This window comes from Rattus rattus, chromosome 3 (genome assembly GCF_011064425.1).
Source record: "Rattus rattus isolate New Zealand chromosome 3, Rrattus_CSIRO_v1, whole genome shotgun sequence".
Classification (NCBI taxonomy): Eukaryota; Metazoa; Chordata; class Mammalia; order Rodentia; family Muridae; genus Rattus; species Rattus rattus.
This window is the reverse complement of record NC_046156.1, coordinates 41,614,033-41,638,419: the sequence shown is the minus strand read 5'-3', so window position 1 is coordinate 41,638,419 and position 24,387 is coordinate 41,614,033.

Below are 24,387 nucleotides of genomic sequence, written 5' to 3'. Positions count from 1 at the left end.
GAAACAGAAAGAGAGAAATAGAGAGAGAGAAATAGAGAGAGGAAAGTGGGAGGAAGGGAGGGAGGGAAGGAAGGAAGGAAGGAAGGAAGGAAGGAAGGAAGGAAGGAAGGAAGGAAAAATTATCTGTTAAGCAGCCTGTGAGCTCTGCAATGACACCATGGAGGATCTAAAGCTCCAAAACTGATCATGAAGAGAATAAACGTGAGGATAAGCGAGAAGGAAAAGAGGAAATGGGCATCACAGAAGCTGAAAGGTTGAGATGTGTTCAGAATTACTGTTGGTAGATTAAATATTGATTCTGAACTGTACAGGATCTAAATGACCTAGGCTTTGCATGATTTCACATCGGTAAAGTACTATGGGTAACAAAAACCTTAGATTTTGCCCGTGAAGATTCTGAGGCTCAGCACACTGAGGCAGTCGACATAACTGGACCACTCCTGGGACTAATTGAGTCCATGAGCTTTTTCAGATAAGAATTTCCATCACTTTCTTCCCTCTTTTCCAGGAAGGAAAACTGTGGTAGGATTTGGAAATGTGTACTGGAAACCAATTCATGCCAGCCAAGTAGCCACTGGACTTGGTGTAGGAACATGGGTTTGAATCTCAGCTTTGTCACTTCCCAAATGAGTCACTTCATACCCTAACCCTGGGTTCCTTCACACTGAAGACAGGATGACCTCACTAAAAGGCTATTGTATATGTGTGTCATATTCTAATACAGACCCTATAGAGCTTTGCAAACTTTTAACTTAATTCAAGAGACCTTCTAAAAACTAGTTCTATCACCATCAACACATTTTATTTCCACTTTTTGTTAATCCGAGTTTTATAACTAATTCAGGACACCTACTTCTTGAAGAATCTACAGAAATGTCCTTATGTTCTGTAATAACTTTTATCTTATTCTCAAAGTGGGAAGTACAAGTTAGCTGTCCAATACCAATAGGGTATTGGTTTGATGCATACTGCAGGAGAGCAATATAAAAATAGTTTCTTATTGATAAGACCTGCCTGATTTCTTTTCATTCATATCCCTGCAGCTTTGGCCAATTGATGTAATTCTGTTTTCGCAGTAAATCTAGCACATTAACTGGCATTTCATTTTGTTTTACATAAATTATTATATTTAATGCCTCTCTGTGAAATCAGTTTTAAGACTTTTTTTTCATGATATTTTTAAAGAGAGCATGGGTGCAAGCTATCTACCTAAAAACCCTCCAAATGTTGTGATTTTCATAGATTTCTAATTATATCACTATGAAACCATTTCAGTATTTCCGTCCAAAGAAGGGAAGCAAATGTTACTTTTCCCACATTAGTATCTTCTCTAAGGTAGTTTGCCTCTTCCTATATCTTGGCACCAAAATCAACATCATGGTTTGCACTCACCCGTGGAAAGTGAGTAGAAAATGACATGTGCTCCTTTCCAGCAGACACTTCTAGAACCATCATAGGATTCTGCTGCCTTCTTGCTCCATCCCCATTATGACGTAATCAGTACCCCAGACAGAGTGTGACAATATATTCAGAGTATTGACCACTTATACATTCACGATGATATCTTCTTGTTAGGAGATGAATAAACCGAGGTTATAATAGTGAAACTCACCCACGAGGAAAGCAAAAAGATAGTTGTTCAATTCAATTTTGTCAATATTCTGTATTTCTCATTCTCCAATTGATGTTTACATTAAAAGATTGTTTTAAATAACCACATCTATACATCTAATCTGTGGTATGTGAAGAGAGATAGCATAACGAGGTTCACGTGGGGATAAGAGGAGGGGGGCAGGATCAGGTATGGGAGGAGATGGAGGTGATGTACAGAGGGTCAGGAATTTGAACCGAGGTGTGTAGCAATGGGGGATGGGGAACTGGAGGTAGCCACCAGAAAGTCTCAGATGCCAGGAAAGCAAGAGGCTCCCAGGCCCCGATGGGGATGAGATTAGCTGAAATGCCCAACAAAGGGGAGGGAGAACCTATAGAGAACATATCCAAAGGTTAGGCAAGGTCCCCAGTTGGGGGATAGGGCCACTGAACCTTCTCAAAATTTTAACCCAGAATTGCCTTTGTCTAAAGAAAATATAGGGACAAAGTATGGATCCAGAGACTGGCACACTTGGGGATCCATCCCAGATGCAGCCACCAAACCCATTCACTCTTGCTGATGCCAAGAAGAGTTTGCTCACAGGAGCTGGATATAGATGTCTCCTGAGAGGCTCTGCCAGAGCCTGACAAATACAGAAGTTCACAGTCAACCATTGGACTGAGAAAGGGAACCCAGTGGAGGTGTTAGGGATAGGACTGAAGGAGCTGAAGGTGTTTGCAGCTTTATAGAAAGAACAATGATATCAACCAACCTGACTCAGCACCCCCAGATCTCCCAGGGACTAAACCACCATCCAAAGAATGCATATGGAGGGACCCATGGCTCCAGCTGCATATGTAGCAGAGGATGGCCTTATTTGACATTAAAGGGAGGAGAGCCCCTTGGTCCTGTGAAGGATCAATGCTCCAGTGTAGGAGAATGCCAGAGTAGTGAGGTGGGAATGATGCGTGGGTAGGGGAGCACTATCACAGAAGCAGGAGAAGGGGTTTGGGATAGGGAGCTAGCAGAGGGAAAACCCAGAAAGGGGAATAGCATTTGAAATGTATGTAAATAATTAAAATATCCAATTAAGAAAAAAAAAAGAGGATAACTTGCTAAGGTTCTTCTTCCTTCATCACTCCCATATCAGGGAGTGAACCTAGATCCTCATCGTTGGCGAGCTCCTTTTCTCACTGAATCATTTTTTCCTGCCTGAATTTCAAGATCTTAGATGCCACTGGTATGTATTTAAAATTTTGGGTTATGGAATAAAAGTGCCCAGACCTTGTTAACTTGAGGGCCCTCAACAGCTATTAATATGAAAATAAATCCAGAATCCCACAGAGGCATGACTAACTGCTCTCATACTTTGCCAGACTGAATGATTGAGATTGCCCTTAGAATCCCTGCACTAATCCCCTTCCCTGCCCATCTGTCCATCCTTTGGTGGGGACATTTGTACAGTGACACATGGTCAAGAATCTCCTCCAAAGGTTTGCTTGCAGAGCACCACTCAGATCCTAATGGGCAGTAGATTTAGCGCCCAATTTGAATATTTATCAGCTTTACTTGGGAACCAAGCGATGCTTAATTCGATTGATCTCTCATCTGCTGTTCGTTTCTTACTAAAGAACGAAGAATTAGTCCCCTGGCTTGGCCCCCAGAATAAGGTTTAAAATATATATTGCAGTTTGTTTCACATGTTTTATAAATTGTGTATTCCTAGAAGTATACACTCAAGTCAAAACAAGTGCTGTATAAGACAATTTCTGTGTAACTTAACATTTTTTTTAAATCTACCTAGTGTCAAGATATCAACCTGCCATAAACCATACCGGATGTGTAGAGGTTAGGCACATCACATTCTAATTTGTTTATAGATTACATCAAGGAAGAAACATAGAACCTTGAAAAGACAAAGAGGCAAGTCTCTGAGCTCCTTTGTTGTATTTATATCTTAAGAAATTGTGTCTTTAGTAGCGAATTAAAAATGACTTGTCAGGCACCCTTAATAATTAATGTTGAAGGGAGCAACTGTTTCAAGTACACACATTCCATTTAATGTTAAACAGCGTTATATTTACTGTAATTCCACCTTTCATCCTAATGCCAACCTTTAAATCTTTAATGCTTTAATCACACTTCTTTTTCTGACATCCCTTGTGAGTTCCTCAAGCCAATGCCCACTTCTTTGTGATTAGGTGGGCACTTGATGCAGGGAGGGTTAGTCAGCAGCCATTGTTAATTATTAAGGAAAACAAAACGCAGCTGCTGGAAATCATGTTTGCTCCCAGCAGGGCACGTCACCTTTCATCTGCTCTGACACCCAGGCAAATGAAGTCCTAAAAGGGAGGTAATGCATTTCAAGAGCTCGGTTCCACAGAAAATGAAAAAAAAATTTCCTATGAAATTAATGAGCCTAATTACCAGCTAATGTCTGTATTTGCCTCTTAGTAAAATATCTGCTTTTGTTAGAGTGTTCTGGAAGAGGGGAAAGCCATGGGGTGGGGCCCTAAGAAATAACCTTCCAGTGGGTTGGAGTTGTGTGAAAAAGAAACAAAAAAGCAATCTTATATTTCACAGACAATGCTCTTCCCCAATTCTTGAGAGAGTATTGGGTATAAGGCTTAACTATGGTCTTGAATCACTATTCCATCTCCCTGAAGCTTAAAATCCTTGCCTTAAATTCAGCATATTTATTTTTATTTTATGTGTTTGTCTGCATATATTTATATCTACCTCATGCATGACTGGTGCCAGAGATGCCAGGAGAGGGCATCAGATCCCCATGACCTAGAGATAACTGATTGTTGTGACCAACCATGTGGTTTTGGGGAACCAAAAGTGGGCTTCTCTTCAAGAGAAGCAAGTGCTCTCCAGCCCAAACATTGGATATTTAAAATATTAACAGGAGATACCTTATTACACCTCTTAATGTCATGACTGAGATGATAACAAATCCCACTCAGTAAATACCATCAAATTCAGCATATTTTCCATAAGGTGATTTTCATCTGTAAATTTAACTACTCACAGATAGGAAATTTTTGACAATGGTCGGTACCAGGTATTTGAAGAGTTATCTTGTCATTTCTCTATGAACAACACAGAATAAACCCCACTTTTATAACATTCACAGTGTATTAAGTACTATAAGTAATTTAGAGACAATCAGAGTATATAAGAGGACTGGGAGGGCCATGTGTAGACATCATAGTCCAGGAAGCGTTTTAGGGTCCACAGATTTGAGTGTCAGTGCTGTCCTGGCAATATGCCTGGGTGATACAAAAACATAGTTGTAGTTATTGTGTGGCCACTACCATCATGAACATTGGGTGTGTTATCTCTGTGACGATTAGCTCTTAGCTCAGAGTAAACTTGGATCTCACTGATTAGGAGAACTGCGTTGAGGGGAGATGATAACTGTGATTGTAAGTTTTCACAGGTGGAACAACACAGGCATGACAGTGATTAATCAATGAATAAGGGTTCCTGGCCTTTCCTTAAGAGTTTTTTAAAATTTCTTTAAGCTTTTTTTTTTTTAAAGAGATTTCTTTAAGAGGTTTGTTTTGACAGTTAAAAGAATTGCCTTATATTGACTTTCTATGTTTTGAAAACTTTATATACGTTTAGTGATAATGTTATCAACTTGACAGAATCTAGAATCCCCTGCACGATGGACATTTTGGACTTGCCTATGAGACATTAACCAATGTGAAAAAAATAAAACATTTCAATTATGGATTCTTCCCTGGGTATGGGATCGTGGATGGTATAAATGGAAAACAAATAGGACAGGAGTGAATATCCATCTCGCTCTTCTTTCTGAGTTAAATGTGATATGACCAGCTCCTTCAAATTCCTGCAAAGTGACTTCTCTGCCTTGATAAACGTTCACCTAGAACTGTGAGGAGAATAAAACATCTATTTCTTAAGGTGCTTTAGTCAGAGTGTTTTATCACAACAACCGTAGCTAAACTATGTATTAGTAAAGTGTGTGTATTTTCCCTCTCCATACCCTATGGCAGAACCTTTCCTTTAACACTAAATCCATCCCATCTTGCCTCCTAAGTACTTAGTTTGTGTGTGTGTGTGTGTGTGTGTGTGTGTGTGTGTGTGTGTGTGTGTGACCCAATGAGTTAAAAATAGATACTTGGCATCTGTATGCGTCAGAGGGGTTCATAACTGAGACACAGAGAACTCGTTCAAACTGTAAATTTTTATTATAATCTAATGTTCACAGAAATTCAAGTGGAGAAAATGGCGGTATGGGTGATACCAAGATGGGAGAGATTCAACGAACAGGCACATAGGAAGTCAAAGTATCTGATGCTCTAATCCTTCCGCAGCATCAATGGGTGAAACGCCAGGACTATCATCAGCCTGGAAATGAATTAAGAGCAGTAAGAAAGAGAGCTGTGCAAAGCCTAGACCTGCTTTTACAGGCTTTTAAGGTTAAGTGAACTTCAAATGGCTTCAGAGGAGGAAGGAACCTTATATGATCAGACTTCTGCGGTCCCTAGGGGTCCTAAAGCAGTCCTACAAAAAAGATTCTTTACTATTATTGATTCGTGACAATGTTCAGAAATCTGTTGAATCGGAGTACCAATGTTTTCTAGAGAGGAGACACATGTGTGTACATAGGGTAGGAATCACATGGGGACCTTACTTTGTGCCAGTGATTTTTAAGTACCAAGTTTCAGTTGGTATTTAAATGGGAAAGGGGATAACATTTTGCTGGGGACAGCATACAATGACAGGGGCTGCCAGCAGTAGGCCAGGATGGAGACATCTCAGTAGCTCGCAGCAGCTCTTTATAAAAACTGGTTGTTCCCATTTCTCCTAACCTTAGCCCTGGACAACGACTGTATAGATTTCATTTGTGCATGACTGCCTTTCAGTTGGCCTTGGTGTGCATAATTATTCTATTAAATCTGACTTTCCTACTTCTTTCTCCTTCTGCTCTGGTGAATTCTGTGAAACTAGATGTTCCTTGATGTTACCATTCTTAAACAATTGGAAATTGATGCATAGGGGCCCAGCACAGCACAGCCCTGATGGCCCAGGTGCATACCGTGTGTTCTCATCTTGGAAACAATGTAATAACTGCACAATAGTAGTTCCAGATTAATGCTTGACTTGCAAAGAAACTTTAAAGAAATTATTAGAAAATGAATTAGAGCCAACAATGGGTCCTTAAGAAAGGAAAAAGTTATTGAAGTTAGAAAATAAGTTTTACATAACATTTGAGAGTGGTACCTGGATAAGGAAGTATAGAACATATAAAATTATATCCTAGTAAACTAAGTCAATATACTGGGACTCTTACAAGAGTCATTGTGTGCAAGGAACAGAAAGCTAGCGGAACTACTGAGTTAAGGGTTAACTTGATTCTTTCTGGCCACTGCCTGGTAGCTTTGCCTATGTCATTTATCATTAAAGTTTCACAGGAAAATTCAAGTAGCTGACCTCAGAGCTTTGAGCTCTGAAGTATAATAAGTTAAAGTTAAAGTTTAAATAATGATAAGTTTACGATTATTATTATTTTGGCCACAGACCTGGGAATAGGGGAAGCTTGAAACTTCGGAGAACAATTGTAATTCTTAGTTCTTTGTGGGATGTGGTTATTCTTTTGAATTTGATTTGGCAATGATTATGCAATGTCTTTTTTCTACCTGCTTTTGGATTATCAATAAAAGACTGGGGCAAGAGAAAGACTACAGAACATATGAAGAGTGAATGAGAGAGAGAATGTGAAGAGTGAATGAGAGAGGGCATGAGGAAGTGAATGAGAGAGTAAATGAGAGAGCGAATCTGAGAACAAATGTGAGAGCGAGTGAGAGAGCATGAGAAGAGCATGTGAAGAGTGAGTGAAGAGAGAATGTGAGGTGTGTATGAAGATTGTGTGTGTGAGTAAAAGGAGAGTACATGTGGTATGTGTGAGATATGTGTGAAGTGTGTATGAAGAGTGTGTGTGAGAATGAAAGGGTAATGCATAGAGGTGTGCACGAGTGTGGGAGTTTGAAAAAAAACGCAATAAAAGAGCAGAGTGCGCAAGAGAATGCAGTGTGTGCAGCCTCAAGCTGTGTGTGTGTGTGTGTGTGTGTGTGTGTGTGAGAGAGAGAGAGAGAGAGAGAGAGAGAGAAACTTTAAGCCTTGAAATTGCCTGTCAGTTTGTACCCAAAGAGTAGTCTGTGTATATTTATTATATGCCTTCCAGATATCCCTGCTTCCAGATGAGAACTCTGATCCTGTGTCGAGGCTGGACCCCAGCAACATTTGAAGTGTAAATAAATAAAATGTCCAATGAAAATGTAATAATCCAAAAAAACTGAAAGAAAAAACCTTGAGCCTAAAATTACAAATGGCTGTAATCTAGAATGACGACTATTCTTTTGCACTCTGCACAGCAAGGCTTCCCTGATAATGAGTGTTGTCTGTGATGTGCTAAACAACTAATTCCTGACTGGTTACCAGGTAGCAAAAGATACCCAGAGCAGAATGTCCACTCAGAGTCGGTGATAAGCACTGATGACCACCCAGAATATGTGGCACAGGCTAAGGGTGAGAATCTATTAGGGGCTGAGTCTTCACATATCTATCACTACCAACCATATATTATTCACATATTTTATTCTATATTATACATATGCAATTAATACCAGTATAATTTGCTATTGCATAATAACTTGTTCAAAAGAGAGAAAAAAGACAAAATATTAACCTTTCCTAGTATTTCATATAACCAATAGAAAAGACAAAATATTAACATTTTCTACTATTTCACATATCATCAGTTTCAATGATAATTCCATCTTATTTTTACACAATAAACATCACAATACCTTAGAAAAGTTTTTTCACTATTATTCTAAAATCATTAACATACATCTTTTTCTGTGGTACAAATACAAGCCAATGTCCTACCCTTCCTTGCTCTACTGCTGAGCTACATTTCCAGCTACAGTAATTAAATAAATGGCTTAGGTGTGAAAATTTCTTAGTGAAGATATCTCTTAGCAATTTTAGATTGATACGGTCCATAAAAAGAAAATACAGCATTAGCCAGCTCTATAAAAATGCCTCTCGTCACTTAACTGCCACAAAGTTTACCTGCCGAAGCAGTGATTACATTCAGACATATGTGTGTTTGACTCTCATACCTACCTCTTACAAAGTGTGTGGCCCTGGCCAAGTTACTTAATAGCCTAGGGTCTGATTTGCATCACTAATGAGAGGAAAACACTTTTGTTATACACCATTTCATGGATGATATGAGAGATGCAGGTGAAATGCAGCACAGGTCTGGTCCACCATAAGCCATCTGTACATATTATCATTTTTCTGTCATTCGGCATGCATTTATTACACATGTCTTAGGAGTTCCTTCACTACTTATGAGAAGTGAAGTTCCAGGAGTGTTAACCCATTATGGGACATCCTGCATTTCTGAGTCTTTATCCTTTTCATACTAAAGCTTTATTCATTTATTTCCATCTATACCATACATTTCTGTCATACCATGATGTAATCAAGCCACTGAGTCAAGAAGGAAACATTAGGAATTTCCTGATGTCCTTTCCTTCCTGAGAAGGTAATACCAGTGGCTTGGCAAAGGAATAAAGAAGGGATAGGGTCATTAGCTGGGGGCTAGATAAAGGATGGAATTTGACATAATAGGTTAAACAGGTGTCCAGGTAGCCTTGTGTAAAATCTCTGGTATAGAAGCAAATGACAAACTCAGACAAAGTTCAAAACTCTGGACAGCCCCCTGAAAGCAAGGCAGAATTACTAGCATGGGGAGTGTTGTGTTATGTGACTTTTCCTCAAGTGATGTGAAGTAATATCTATTTGTCCCAAGCAGACAAAAGAAAGAGTTTCATATGAGTCTAGCTTAGTGAACCAATGAGTTTATTGGGGCTAACTTCAGGACCATGGAAGACTCACAGCTACAACACCAGGGAACCCATCCTGGTTGTGTTGTGTGATGTAGACTCATGAGGTGTTTTGCTGAGACAAGACCCAATGGAGGATAAGTGATGTTTGGAGAAAGTATTAGAGGGATTCAATGGACAGTGAATGAAATGCTTGCATAACTAGCTGTGGTATTGTGGTATCTTCAGTGGTATCGTGACTTTGCTGATCTTCACTTCCTTGAGAGATGCAAAACAGAGAACTCTTGGCATCCCTGCTGGCCTTGATTGCTCCCATTGACTCATGCTGATCTGGTGTAGGCCTGTCAGTCTCTACCGGACCATGCTGCCATCACTGATTCACGTTGGTGATAATTTTGAACTGTACTGTTGGTGTCCTGACACGACTGAATTGGACTACTGGGATCCTGACAAATGGAGATTAGAATTGCTTCAAGAACTACTTCTAAACAGATTCATATGCCCTTGCCCTATTTACATCTTTTCTCTCATGCTCTTGGATGGTGAGGTAGACAGGTTGTTGAAGCATTTGAAAACCCTTATTAGGGGGTTGGGGATTTAGCTCAGTGGTAGAGCGCTTTCCTAGGAAGCGCAAGGCCCTGGGTTTGGTCCCCAACTCCGGAAAAAAAGAACAAAAAAAAAAAAAAAAAAAAACCCTTATTAAAGTAGCTTTAGAAAGTTCTAAACCTATGTCTGTTAATTTTGGTAAGTGTAATAAAGGCCCATAAATCAAATGAGACCCATAAACATTCTCTGACAACTTTGCTTTCCTTTTTAATTAATTAATAATTAGTTAATTTTATAATTAATTAATTATCCCCATCACAACCCCTCTTTCCTCCCAGTCTCCCATAGCTCCTCCTCATACCCCTTTCTCTTCTCTTCTGAGAAGGGTGAGTGCCCTCTTAGGTATCACCCCACCTGGTACTTCAAGCAACTGCAGGACTAGGCACATCCTCTCCCACTGAGGTCAGACAAGGCAGACCAGTTAAGGGAACAGGATCCACGGGCAGGCAACAGAGTCAGGGACACTGCTTGCTCCACTTTTTGGAAACCTGCACAAAGACCAAGCTGCACATCTGTTACATAAGTGTTAGCTAGGTCCAGGCCAGACTTGTTCTTTGGTTGGAGATTAAGAATCTGGGAGCACCCAAGGGTCTAGCTTAGTTAACTCTTTTGGACTTCTTGTGGAGTTCCCATCCTCTTTGAAGCCCTCAATCCTCCTTCAGCTCTTTCACAAGACTCCCCAAACTCTATTTGGCTGTGTGCCTCTGCATCTATTTTCATTGGAGCAGAGCCTCCATATGCATCTATTTATACTGGGCGGAGCCTCTCATAAGAAGATGATTATGCTAGGCCCTTGTCTGTAAGCACAACAAAGTATCATTAATAATGTCAGGGATTGGTTCTTGCCCATGGGATGAGGCTCAAGTTGAGCCAGTCATTGGTTGGCCATTCCCCTAGTTTCTGTCCTATCTTTGACCCTGCATTCTTATAACACAGCACACATTTTGGGTTGTCTGGTGACCTTATCCCTCCATTGGGAGTCCTGTATGGCTACAGGAGGTGGCTATTACAGGCTCCATATCTCACACTGCTATGAGGTTCAGTTAGAGTCATCCCCAACTAGTCCCTGGAGCCTCCCCAGTCTCAGGTCTCTGGCACATCCTGAAGATGCCCCCTACTTCTGCCTTACATGTGTTTCCTGGCCATGTTCCCCTACCCATTCCCTCTCTTACCCAGTTCCCTCCTTTCATCTAGTGTCTATTTTATTTCCCTTTCTGAGTAAGATTCAAGCATCCTTCCTTGGGCCCTCCAAGTTATTTGGCTTCCTTGGGACTGTAGATGAACACCAATAGCTCAGACACTAAGTTCAACAATTAATAAATGGGGCCTTATGAAACTGAAAAGCTTCTGTAAGGCAAAGGACACTGTTAATAGGACAAAACTGCCTCCAGCATAACAAAAAATCTTCACCAACCTTACATCTGACAGAGAGCTATTACCTAAAACATATAAAGAACTCAAGTAGTTAGACATCAACAAAACAAATAACCAAAAAAAAAATGTGGTACAGAGCTAAACAGAGAATTCTCAACTGAGGAATTCTAATAGCCAAAAGGCACTTAAAAAAATGTTCAATGTCCTTAGTCATCAGGGAAATGCAAATCAAAATGACTTTGACATTACACTTTACATCTATCAGAATGGCTAAGATCGAAAACTCAAGTGACAGCACACTGTGACAAGGATGTGGAACCAGGGGGACATTCCTCCATTGCTGGTGAGAGTGCAAACTTGTAAAACTACTCTGGAAATCATTTGGCATTTTCTTAGAAAACTGGGAACAGTTCTACCCCAAGACACAGTTATACCTCTTCTGGGTATATACCCAAAACATCCTCCACCATACCACAAGAACACTTGCCCAACTATGTTCATAGCAACTTTATTCATAATAGCCAGAAACTAGAAAAAACCTAGATGTCCCTCAACTGAAGAATAGATAAAGAAAATATGGTTCATTTACACAATGAGATACTCCTCAGCTATTAAAAGCAAGGGTATCACGAAATTCTCAGGCAAATGGATAGAACTAGAAAATACCATCTTGAATGTGGTAAGCCAGACGACAAAGAACATGTCCAGTATGTGTTTATTTATAAGTGGATATTAGCCATACAGTACAGGATAACCACACTCTTAAACTTTTGAAGGCAATAAATCTGAGACCAGTGCTGGATGGACCATGTACCCTCCTGAGAGAACTCTTGCTTACTTTTCCCAGCTTCTGGGAGTTTCCAGAGACCATTCCTATTTGTAGGTTTGTAAATGCAACATTCTAATATCTGGCTTTGCCTTTCCTAGGGTTTCATCTGCCCTATGTCTTTGTGCCATAGTTTCTTTATCTTTGAATAGAACTTAGTCATTAAGAAAAGACTGTAACTGAAGATAAATTTATTTTAACTTAATATGACTCAAAAAGTTCTATATTTCAAAATGAATTCATGTTCACAGATTTCAATGGGTTTGAACTTTGAGAGAACACTATCCCAGCCAGTATTTTCTTGACAATTTTATTCATCTATGAAAAGAAATTAATCCTTGTGAAAATATGGATATACCTGAAGATCACCATGTGAGGTGAAGTAATCCATGGACAGAAAGACAAATCTCATGTTACAATACATACATACATGCATATATACATACATACATACATGCATACATACATGCATGCATACATACATACAATGTGAACTTACATAATTTAAAACAGCTACATTCATGGGTGACAGTAGTGTTGACTACATACATGGAGAATAGAATGAAAACAGAAATGGGGAAAGGTTGATCCAAGTTAGAAGCTGAGGTGTGGATTGTACAATAGGGTGACTATAGAATACAATTGTGTATTGTAGCTATTCAGGAAAATATAGGAGAAAAGATACTGAATATTTTATAATGAAGAAATATACTAATTTTAAGGAGAAAGACATATTTAGCCAGATGTATTATTCAATGTCAGCCCATATCAAAACATGATAGGGCCATATGTGTGTGCTTAAGTATTATATACATTTATATTTATATATATTAAAATTTTAAAAGTAAAGACTGATATTATCCCATGTGTGTCTGATCAGGGGCTGGTATGATTGGGAATGCTTATCACAGAACCAAGAAATGCATACATACATCCTGGGTGAGGTCAGTTGTTAGAGACAGTAGAAATATTGAAGGGAGATTGAATTGAATAAATCAACAAGTCTTCTAAGAACTTTTAGAAAATGTGGACCTCTGTGTTCATCCCCCTTGCCCAGACCTAAAAATGCACAGGAAAGACTATTCCAAGAGTCCATTCAAACCCTAGAACAATACAAAAAATGACAGAGGCATGTCCAAATCCAGCCTATGCATTTAAATGATAGGAGAATTAGGAGTTAAACACAGGATTACGGTTATCATTTAAATGGTACTATTTTTTTTTAAAGTAATAGATAGTGGTTTAAGAGTTTGAAATAGTTTCAAATAGGGTAAAAATTAGACTCAACATGATAATTTGGGAAGTAGTTATTGGCAAACAAAATTTACATCTATATTATAATATAGGAATTATAGAAATAGTTGTTGGGAGGTGTCGAATTGATGTCAAATGAATGTCTAGCTGAAGGGATTAACCAATACAGGAAGAACAGGAGAAAGGGATGTAATTCAACATGTCTTCTAAGCAGTATCATACCCAAATAGAGTCAGACAGAATTTCACTGAGCAGGAAAGTAAGGAAATGTTCTAAGAGTCAGAACGAGCCCCAGAGGATATGTATCACACTGACCTCCTCTAGGTCTGTCTCTCCCTTGATATTTTTTTAACCACCTGTAAAGGAATATGGGCTTTACACAATCACACGATCTTTTCCTCCTCAAAGAATACGCTCTGTCTGATCCAGCCACGGCAGTTTCTGGTCAAGGCTCTTTAAAAATACCCAGGGTCACTTTTCAAGTAGCTCACCCCACCCTACTTGCAGTCAAGCAAATTCCCTGAAGATGCTCACTGAATGCAGAACAAGAAACTGAACATCAAACAAGAAAACTAGACGGTGGAAAAAGAATACTGGAGTTGCTGAAAATGGGGAAACTTTCTTTTTTAGCTGTCATTTCAGTGCCCTCTGGTCCTCTGAGCAGGTATTCCAAACACACTGTGTGAACTAGGGTTCACCAGGAGATATATTTTTAAACGTCTGTTTTCTCCAACATTATCATGCCAGCTGGGGTTACTTATTTCATTCTAACACAGTAGGAATCCACAGGCTGCATAAAAATACATTAAGGAATATTTATAAGATGGCAAACAGGACCGAATACATGAGAAAGTATAATATTGTGCATTGCTCATTATAAACATGATCATTTTGTGTATGTAACGGATGTGTTGTTAAAGCACAGTGGGTTGTTTGAAGTTTACAAGTTTGTTATGGATTGATTTATTCATGAAATGCTTTGTTTCTATGACAACTTTATTGGTTTGCCTGTGGTCTAAATACATATAGGCATGGCAGGAATTCCACGGTACAAAACAAATTACACACTCCCTTCTGAATCACTTGCTGCCTTTAGGGAGTGTAGCAAAAGAATTTCCAACCAGGAAAGACATCACCATACGCAGAGTGAGCATTAGAGAGATCACACAATAAGAGGAAAGAGGTTTTTGAAAAAGAACAACTTAAAAGGCTCCAATGGCCTCCAACTCCATAATATGAGGAATGACGGAAATGAGCAATGCAGTGCTCAACATAAGATAAGAGAAGTATAATCTACCCACAATGCATGAGGTTTTTTTTTTTTATTTAAGCAAAACCATTGATCAAAGACTTGAAATTTCTGCCATAAATAATGTCCCTTGAAGGATACCATTAATATTCACAACAGTTGTGTGACTACAAAAGAGACTCAGAATTGTTTAGAGGAAATAATGGATTTGGGAAGATAAAAGAAAAAGGTGAGAGGGAGGGAAGAAAGGAATGAGGGAAGGAGGGAGGCGGAGAGAGAGAGAGAGAGAGAGAGAGACAGAGAGAGAGAGAGAGAGAGAGAGAGAGAGAGAGAGAGAGAGAGAGAGAGAGAGAGAGATTTCTATAGACCTGGAATAATCAGGAAGGGAATGGCTTCTAGTTGCCTAGTGAAACTGAAGTCAGAACAATCATGCCAGAGGGTGGAGACTTTGAAAGCTAGAGAAGGTTCCAAATTATAATCCTCACAGACATATACGCCTATCCACCAGTGAGGGGAGGAAGATTAAAAAGTAGTATGATTATGTTTTATAAATTCAGAGAGCACTATGCTATGCAGTGGAAATATTCTAAAACAGTATGAAATGATATGAATAAAGCTGAAAAATATACCTGAGAATATACATATTATTCCCAGTCACAAAACACACACGCAGAGAGAACACACACACACATACATACACACACATACACACACATTACATGTGTGCATGTGTGTGTGTTACATACATATTTTGCACACGTTCCTGTATGCGTTCACACATGAGTATGGCATAAGTATGAAGGCAAACAAGAACTTGACATCCAATGTCTTCTTCAATTGCTCTTCATCTCACCTTTGAAACAGTCTTTCAGTTCATTGATTGACTAGACTGGCTGGCAGTGGACCCTGTGTTCTCCCTTCCTCTATCTCCCAACAGTATACTTACAGACACCATTACATTTGGATTCTTACATGTGTTCTGGGAATTTAAATTGGTGGTCTACCATCTGAGCCAACTTTCCAGTCCCTGCTGCTTTTGTACATACTATCTTGAGTTTCCTACTCTTATTTTCATTGCTACAGATATTTTCAAATGTGCTGGTCAATGTATTGGATAAAATGTGAGAGCAGGGTTTGGGATTCTATCATCTCTAAGTAATTGAGTTCGTGCCCATGCTCTGGATTAAACAAACATTGATGGAGCATCTCACTTCATAGACATCAGATTAAGTCAGAGTTGAACATCTGACCTGGGAGAATCAGCCATTGATTTGTAAGTAACTAATTTATTTTAATAAGTTTTTTGAGTGCTGGGAGGGGGTGTTACAAAATGAAAGTACGTGTCACAAGAAATTCCAAAGGGAAGAGAAACTAGGAAGACAAGAACTATCAGTGCATTGCTTACATGTAATTGCCTGAACTCTGTAGTCTAAATGTCTATCAGTGATAATATTGCAAGTCAATGTGAGTGGCAGGGATCTCAAGGCAAGATGAGTATACTTTATGCATATAGTTTATGTCACTAGGTATAAACTCTATCTGCTATTTTTAATGTTGTCAACTTCAATACATTTGGAAGATGAAATGTCTTTCCTAAAAACTTAGCATTAAAAATTCAGTGTATTTTATATTGCAGAGTTGTATATGTTGGTCGTAGATTGTGACATCTAGAATCCACCCAATCCACTTATAATAACAGCCTGATCTATATGTTGACATAAGGTATCTAGAGTTTACAGCAGTATTATGAGGGCTTACAGGTAAGACCCCTGTGATATACACTGCTGTATATTACAATATGAGAAATTTGGTGGTCGTATACAGCATGCTCTTCTTACATTCAAACTTCTAAATTTAAGCAGAAATCACTAAGCATCATCATAATGATACTTAACCAAATTCAACTTCACTGCTGTGGTGGTTTGAAGGAGAGTGGATCCTTTTCTGCTCTCTACTCACACTTCAACCTCTTCCCTTTCCATTTTCCTGTTGATATATTTTTCTTTATTATTTATAATATATATGTACATGTGTGTGTGTGTTTGTGTCTACTAATATATATGAATACAACCTTCTGAATCCAGTTTTGTTGGCGGGATGTATATAGCTTTAAGGCTGACCACTCTGTGGTAGTGAGTCAATATAGTCTGCCTTGAAACGATCTCTCTTAAAAAATAGTTGTATAAAAAGTACTGGAGCAATGCTCCTACAATGGACGTGTTAATGAAGAGGGAAATTTTGCAAGGTCCTGTTCCAAGAAGAACTTTATAGGCAACTAATGACTGATGAGAGAAGGAGGTTGTGTGTCCCAGGGATGAGCGTCCTGATTGTTGTTCAATGCAGAGCAGTTAGCCTTGAAAGCATTCATACGTCAACCACAAAAATCATATTATTTTTGAGATCGAATTTTCATTGGCTTAGAGCTTAACAATTAAACTCATCTGGTCTGCCAGCTAGCCACAGACATAAGCCTGTCTCTGTCTCCTCACTCCTTGGATTATAGGAACATTCCACTATTCCAACAGTGTGTGCATTGATATTATTTTCTTAATGAGACAATATATTGACCCAGGATCCTCTATACTAATATTTTTTTGTCAGCAACTGCCACTTGCCCTGAGAGTATTTCCAAATATCTGTCAGCCTGTGGCCCCCATTTTGGTCTTTTCCCACCAATTCAGTTCTTCCGGAAGGACCTGGAAGTCTACATCTTGGAGCCTCTGCTGAAATGGATGGACCAGATGCTATTTGTCAAATGCCTTCTACAAATTATTGTCATGGAACCAACCCTTGTACCACCCTGGAGGAACAGGTGCCTAGCTGTGTAAGCAGCTCATGCGTAGAAGCAGCCCTCATTACAGAGAGTCAATTCTTTTGTTTGGCCAACCTAACTGTATACACCCATCCAGTCAGGGGAAATGGCTAGTGTTTGCTAAGCTCCTCCCCACATCCTTTGAACTGCAACTTCCTATGAGCAAAGTCAGATCCATCAAAGTAAGTACTGTAATGCCAGGACCATCTTCAGTTTTGCACCCCCTTTTTATAAAAACTTAATGTTTACAGCAAGGAAATCTGCCATAATAAAAGAACGACCATGGCTGGGTGTGGTGGCATATGCTGGTAGGATATGATGAAGGTGGCTAAGGCAAGAGGACCACAGGTTCAAGGCCAACCTTAGCTGCACAAAAAATTAAAAGTCATCAATGGCATCACAGACACACAGACTCCATTCATGTCCTGGATTTAAGGGGTGGTCCTCATGCAATGGAGTATACAGCATTCCAGTTGACTCTAGTTACATCTGCATGGGATCACCTGGATATAAGCATACCAGATGCGTAAGTAAACATGATTATCTTTGGATGATATAAAAAAAAAAGCAAAATGAAGAAACATTGAATTCCCATATTTAATCCTCTTTCTATAGGAGCCTCCTGCAAAGTTCATCTGGAGAGTTTGTACCATGTAAGCATATGGTCTACCACCACATTAGTGCCTGAACCATTTTGTTAATTTCACTTTCTCCAGTAAGATAAAAGCTAAGGCATTCTAAGAACACTATCCCTTCCCACTTATGGAGTAGTGGTTTTTAGTTGTTTTGCTGTTGTTGGTTTTACTCCTACTTTCTGATTCGATGATATTCTTCTTAGTTTGCACTGTACTGCTTAAAATCATGCTGTTGAACAAATCCTAGGAAGATTTCGGGTTTAACTAAAATTTCCAACTTAAATTAGTGTGATTTCAGCTGATCAGAACTCATTTAGCATAGGCTGACCCTGCCTTGGCTGAACCAGGGGTTCTGAGACAAGAGAGGAGAGGAAGGATACGATCAGGAAGAGCCAGCTAATGGGCAGCTAAACTCCATTGCTTCCCCCTCACCGCCACCACAAAGCTCCTTATCGAGACTCTCAAATACAAGGAAAATAGCCAGCCCAGGGAAATTGATGTGTACTCTGCCATTTTGGATTCTCTCCCTTGTCTTTCTTAAGATTTGTCGGCACTCATTCGGAACTCATTCATTTTTCAACCTCTTAGTCTCATCCCCCGACTGAGTTTTTTGAGAATTCCATTTTATTAGAAACATTTAGATTCCTCTTTGTTAGATACATGCCAGTTAGTTGTAAAGTGATTAAGGGTGTGCTGTATTCGTCCCTATCACTTTTAGTGAAACACATAATCCCTCTGCCCCGAGCCCTGCCAGCATGCCCACCCAGGCTTCGCAGAGCTCCTGTTTTAATTACCACACTCGCCCAATCCTTGGCCTTGGAGTCCCACATTTTCTCTTTGTTCAGTTTGCCATTGCCAAGTCAATTTTTCTTTCATGCTAGTTTGTTGACATATTCCTTGGATCTTGACATGAGTTCCTTAATATTCATGCTTCTGCCCAGGATTCCTTCCTCTTTTACAAGCATTTGCCTTTCCAGAACCTTCTTTCCTGCCCCTGAATTCAGAGCAGCAGTCCATCCTTTCCTCTGGCCCTCTTTTCAGTTTGATCATGCTTTGGATAGGAAGAAGACTTATATATGTCTATTCTGTGTATGGGGGCTTCAGTGCGTTCACCTAGGAGGCCTCATTCTTAGCTTCTGTGAGTATCAGTTAGGCGTATTCTAGAAAATTTTTATCAAACCAGATCTTTAAGGAAATGAAACAGTGATTCCTATCACTTGCCATTATTCCTACTACTACTGACTGATAGTTATCTGCACGATGGAGGTAAAATTAAAAAGACATGGAAACATTTATGATGTCTCTTCGCCGCGGAGATATAAAACATGGATTTAACTTTAAGAGCATGATTGAGAGTAGATTGTACTGAAGTAAGCAGGGTATAAAATTCGGAGTATTTATTACCTTTTGAAGTTTACTTTGTAGTTTATGTTGGTTATTTCTAGCAGCTGAATCACCACATTTGTCCCAGAAAGAACAGGTATAATCAGGCTTCCAGACACTACTGTTTCCACTCCTTCATAGAAACTACCATATATTGCTATATATAACCACTTCTATACTAGAAGAGGTAAAGACAGTGACATACTTCTCTTAGTAGGATATCTGCCTTTGAGAATCCCTCCATAAAAAGTTTAAACACTAATTTAAAAAACTCCTATTGGTGTGTTGAAAATTAGTTAATTAGCCCTCAAGAGTCAGTAGGCAACTCAGAAGTGTCCAGCTAATTTCCACAACTAACTTTAATGTTAAAGTGGAAACCTGGAGAAAATTGTCCATCTCTGAACTCAGCCCCGAGAACGGTACTTGGCTTGTATAAACTTCAGTGGCATTGGCACACCTGAACTAAAGCCAGCAGTACAACCTACTTCTGATTCCTATTTCATCTAATAGTTGTACATGCAATAAAAATGTGGAAACGTCATCACACTGATGTGCTAACAGTCTACACTATATGCTACTTTAAAATAAAGCAGTGGTGTCTTTGAATCTTTTGACAATTAAAAGACCAACCCTCATCTTAAAAAGAAAATAAACACTTTTATTAATTCTTTGGAAGTTGGATTCAATGAATTTTGATCATATTAATTCCAACTCCATCATTTAATTCCTCCCAGATCTACCTGCACTTTCCTATTTCCTAACTTCTGTGTCCTATTTTTAGATAACCCATACACTCCAAATTTTGTCACCCATATGCTTCTAGATATAGGGCCATCTATCAGAGCATGGAATCCATGAAGCCAGAGGTTTTCTATGGGTGGGGAAGAGTAGAAGGGCCATAAGAGAAGGGAGATAGTAGAACACAAATGGATATGAAAAAGGAAGGAGGGTTAATGGAGAGGAATGTTTAAATGTGGGGGGGGTGAGAGCACAGGGAAGGGAAGGGGCTAGAGGAAGGACAAAGGGTGTTTGAAAAAGCCACATGGAACCTACATTTTTATAACTAGCCTTAAAGTTAAACATTCCCACATGGGGTATTTATAATGCCTAGATGGGATCATTGTATTTCTGTGTCTGCAACATAGAAATGCTACAAGATCTGGAAAACATGGGCATACATGTGTTTATGGAAGGAGCAACAAAACGAAAAGGAACTTGGTTCTATGTTAATTATCACTTACATTCATTTTACCAATCAATATATTGACTGACATGTCAGTGATAGAAGACAATTTGTTTAAAATATATGGTTATTTTCTTTCCCATTAAGACTGTCTTTTAAAATACTTGAAATTTCATAGCCATTCATCAAAATGATAATTTAGAAAATGGTGTTTTTCCTTAATCATCTATTTCTATTCTATATACAAAGATTCTGCCTGTGTAGTTAATAAGGGTTAAATTGTAATAGTTGGTTAATTGAACATGTCTGTCTTCAAAATTTCTGGAGTGTCCTTCTTTTATAGTCAGTTAAATCATTTGATTATATAAAGAAATTCTGTAATGAATGCTCTTCTCTTATCATGTTGTCTCCAAAGAGAAATAGAATTACAGAAAGTAAGAAAGAAAGAAAGAAAGAAAGATGAGAATGGGTGGGAGGATGATGAAGGAAAGAATGGAGGATGAAGGCAGGAAAAGAAAGAAAGAAAGAAAAAGATAGGAAGAAAGAAAAAGAAAGAAAGGGGAAGAGAGAGGGAAGGAAGAGAGAGGGAAAAGAGTGAGGTAAGGATGGAGAGAAAAAGGAATGAAGACATAGAGGGAGGAGGAAAGAAGAGAGGAAGAAGGAAGAGTAAGCCCCTTTCATAGCATATCTCTCAATTACTGATTTTTTTTTAAAAAGTGTGACCATTTTACCCAACCACCCTCAATACTTTCCTTCTTTCCTCCCTGTCTGACTCCCTGACTTATCATTTTTTTCTTTCCTGCTCTTATTTTCATTCTTAAAATTTTACACAGTGTTTATACAAGTTCCAAGTATAAAACTACTTCTAGGAATATAGCAAGTCCACAAACTTGGCCTTATTTTATTGGCTTGTCTAGTAAGAGCCCATTTTGTTCTCAATATCTTTAGAAGAATACTAATGTAGGGTAGGGGAGTTGGCTCTTTTATTTCCTACAAACAAAATTGCATTTGTTCCCGCTGGCCCAAAGAATTTTTCAGTAGCAAAGCAGTTTGTTTTGAAACAAGAAAAAGGAGTTTTTATACAATACACCATCACTACCACAACAACCAGCACCACTACTAACCCACTACAAAAAAAGACACACGTGTATATGTATATGTTGTATGTATACAACACACACACACACATGCACACACACACTAGAGAGACATATACATCACATATACATGTCACCAACAACTCTAACACAGAAAGTCTGTGAGATCTTCTCATGATACACAAATTAAAACTCTCTAGTAACACATTGTTTAACCTGATTTATCTGGACTCATCTGGGGATATTTTTTCCTTTGTTAAGCGTGCAGCCAACACTGTTTTTCTTTTGCTTCATTTCATATTTCAGACTTAAACACACACAATTCTTTCTGACCTGCTTGCCATTTTTTTTGAGTCATTTGCTATTTTAAATTCTTTAGCTCAAAGCGTGTATTTATTAGGGGGAGTTGAACTCTGGTCCTCACAGATACTGGCAAAGTGTTCTTCTGCCTAGCAAAATTTCAGGTTAATTGATTCCCTTCTCAGAAATGCTTGTTTTAATGGGGCCTAATAGGATAGCTGTGACCTTGGCAACTCAGGAGGCTGAAGCAGAAGGATGTCGATGTCAAGACTAGCCGATTAGGCCTCATTAAAAAGAACGTTTCTGTATGTAAAGTCATAGCTGGGTGAATAGCACAGGTGCAGAGTGCTTGCCTCAGTCCTGGGTTCCAAACACAAAACCAAACCAAACGAGTACCAAACAAAATCAATAAGAATAAAAAAAAAAAGAAGCCTTTTTTTTCCTCAAAAAAAAAAGGTGTTCCCTGAATACCCTACTAAAAATTAGTGGTCTCCTTTAATTCCCCAAATATTTATTCTCATACTAAAATGTTTGATTCATTCATAATGTTACTCTCAACTGCCCTTACAAAGTTTGAATCTACCTATTGTCTGCTGTCCCTGCTTATTACATAAAACCACACACTTGCAGGAGATAAGGAACAATCCATTTTCTGTTTATCACTATGTATGTGGAGTCTTCCTCAGTACAAGCAACAACAAATCTACGACATACAAAGCCCTGAATGTATGTGAAGTCCTTGAATCGAGTGAGCTTTGGTCAAACAACCAGGTTGGTTTCTCCTGGAAGAAGATAATTTAATCTCAATTCTAATAAAACTAGGAACCATTCTCGAGGCATATGGCATCATCTTTTTATTAATAATTATTTTATTTATTTACATCTCAAATGTTGACCCTCTCACGGCCACCCCTAACAGAATTCTTTTCCTCATCCCCCCTCCCCTTTGCCTCTGAGAGGGTAATCCCCCACATACCACCCCTTCCTGGGGCATCAAGTCTCTATAGAATTAGGCCAGACGTGGTAGTCCTCTGTTACATATGTTCCAGGAGCCTCGGACCATCCTGTGTATGCTGTTTGGTTGGTGACTTAGTCTCTGTGAGCTCTCAGGGGTCCAGGTTAGTTGACACTGTTGGTTTTCCTATGGGGTTTTCATCCCCTTAATTCCTTTAATTCTTCCCCTAATTCGTCCATGAGGGTCCCTGATCTCAGTCCAGTGGTTTGCTGTGGGTACCTGCATCTGTCTCAATCAGCTGCTGGTAGAACCTCTCAGGGAAAAGCCATGTTAGGCTTGTCTGTAAGCACAACATGGCATCAGTAATAGTGTCACAATTGGGTGCTGATTCATGGAATAGATTCAAAGTTGGATTGTTCTCTGGATGGCCTTTCCTTTAGTCTCTGATCCATTTTTGTCCATGTATTTCTTGGATATTTTTCAAAATTTTATTTTTCTTGGATATTTTATGTATTTACATTTTAAATGTTATCCCCTTTGCCCTCTCTCCCATACTCCCTTCCCCTACTTCTATGAGGATGTGCCCACTCCCACCCATCCATTCCAACCTCAATGCCCTGGCATTTCCCTTCACAGGACCAAGAGCTTTTCCTCCTATTGTTGCTGGACAATGCCATCCTCTGCTACATATGTGGCTGGTGTCATTCATCCCTCTATGTGTACTCATTGGTTGGTGGTTTAGTCCCTGAGAGATCTGGTGGGGTCTGGTTGGTTGATATTGTTGTTCTTCCTATGGGGTTGCAACCCCCTTCAGCTCCTACAGTCTTTTCTCTAACTCCTCCATTGGAGTCCCCTGTTCAGTCCAATGTTAGCTACAACCATCCTGATCTGTATCAATAGGGCTCTGGCTGAGCCTCTCAGGAGACAACCATATCTGGCTCCTGTAAGCAAGCACTTCTTGGCATCAGCAATAGTGACTGGGTTTGTTGGCTATTTATGGGATTGATCCCCAGGTGAGGCAGTCTCTGGATGGCCTTTTCTTCAGTCTGGGTCCACTCTTTGTTACTGTATTTCCTCCCATGAGTATTTTATTCTCCCTTCTAAGAAGGAATGAAGCATCCACATTTTGATCTTCCTTCTTCTTGAATTTCATATGATTTATGATTTTTTTCTTAGATCTTCTAAGCTTTTGTGCTAATATCCACGTATCAGTGAGTGCATACCATG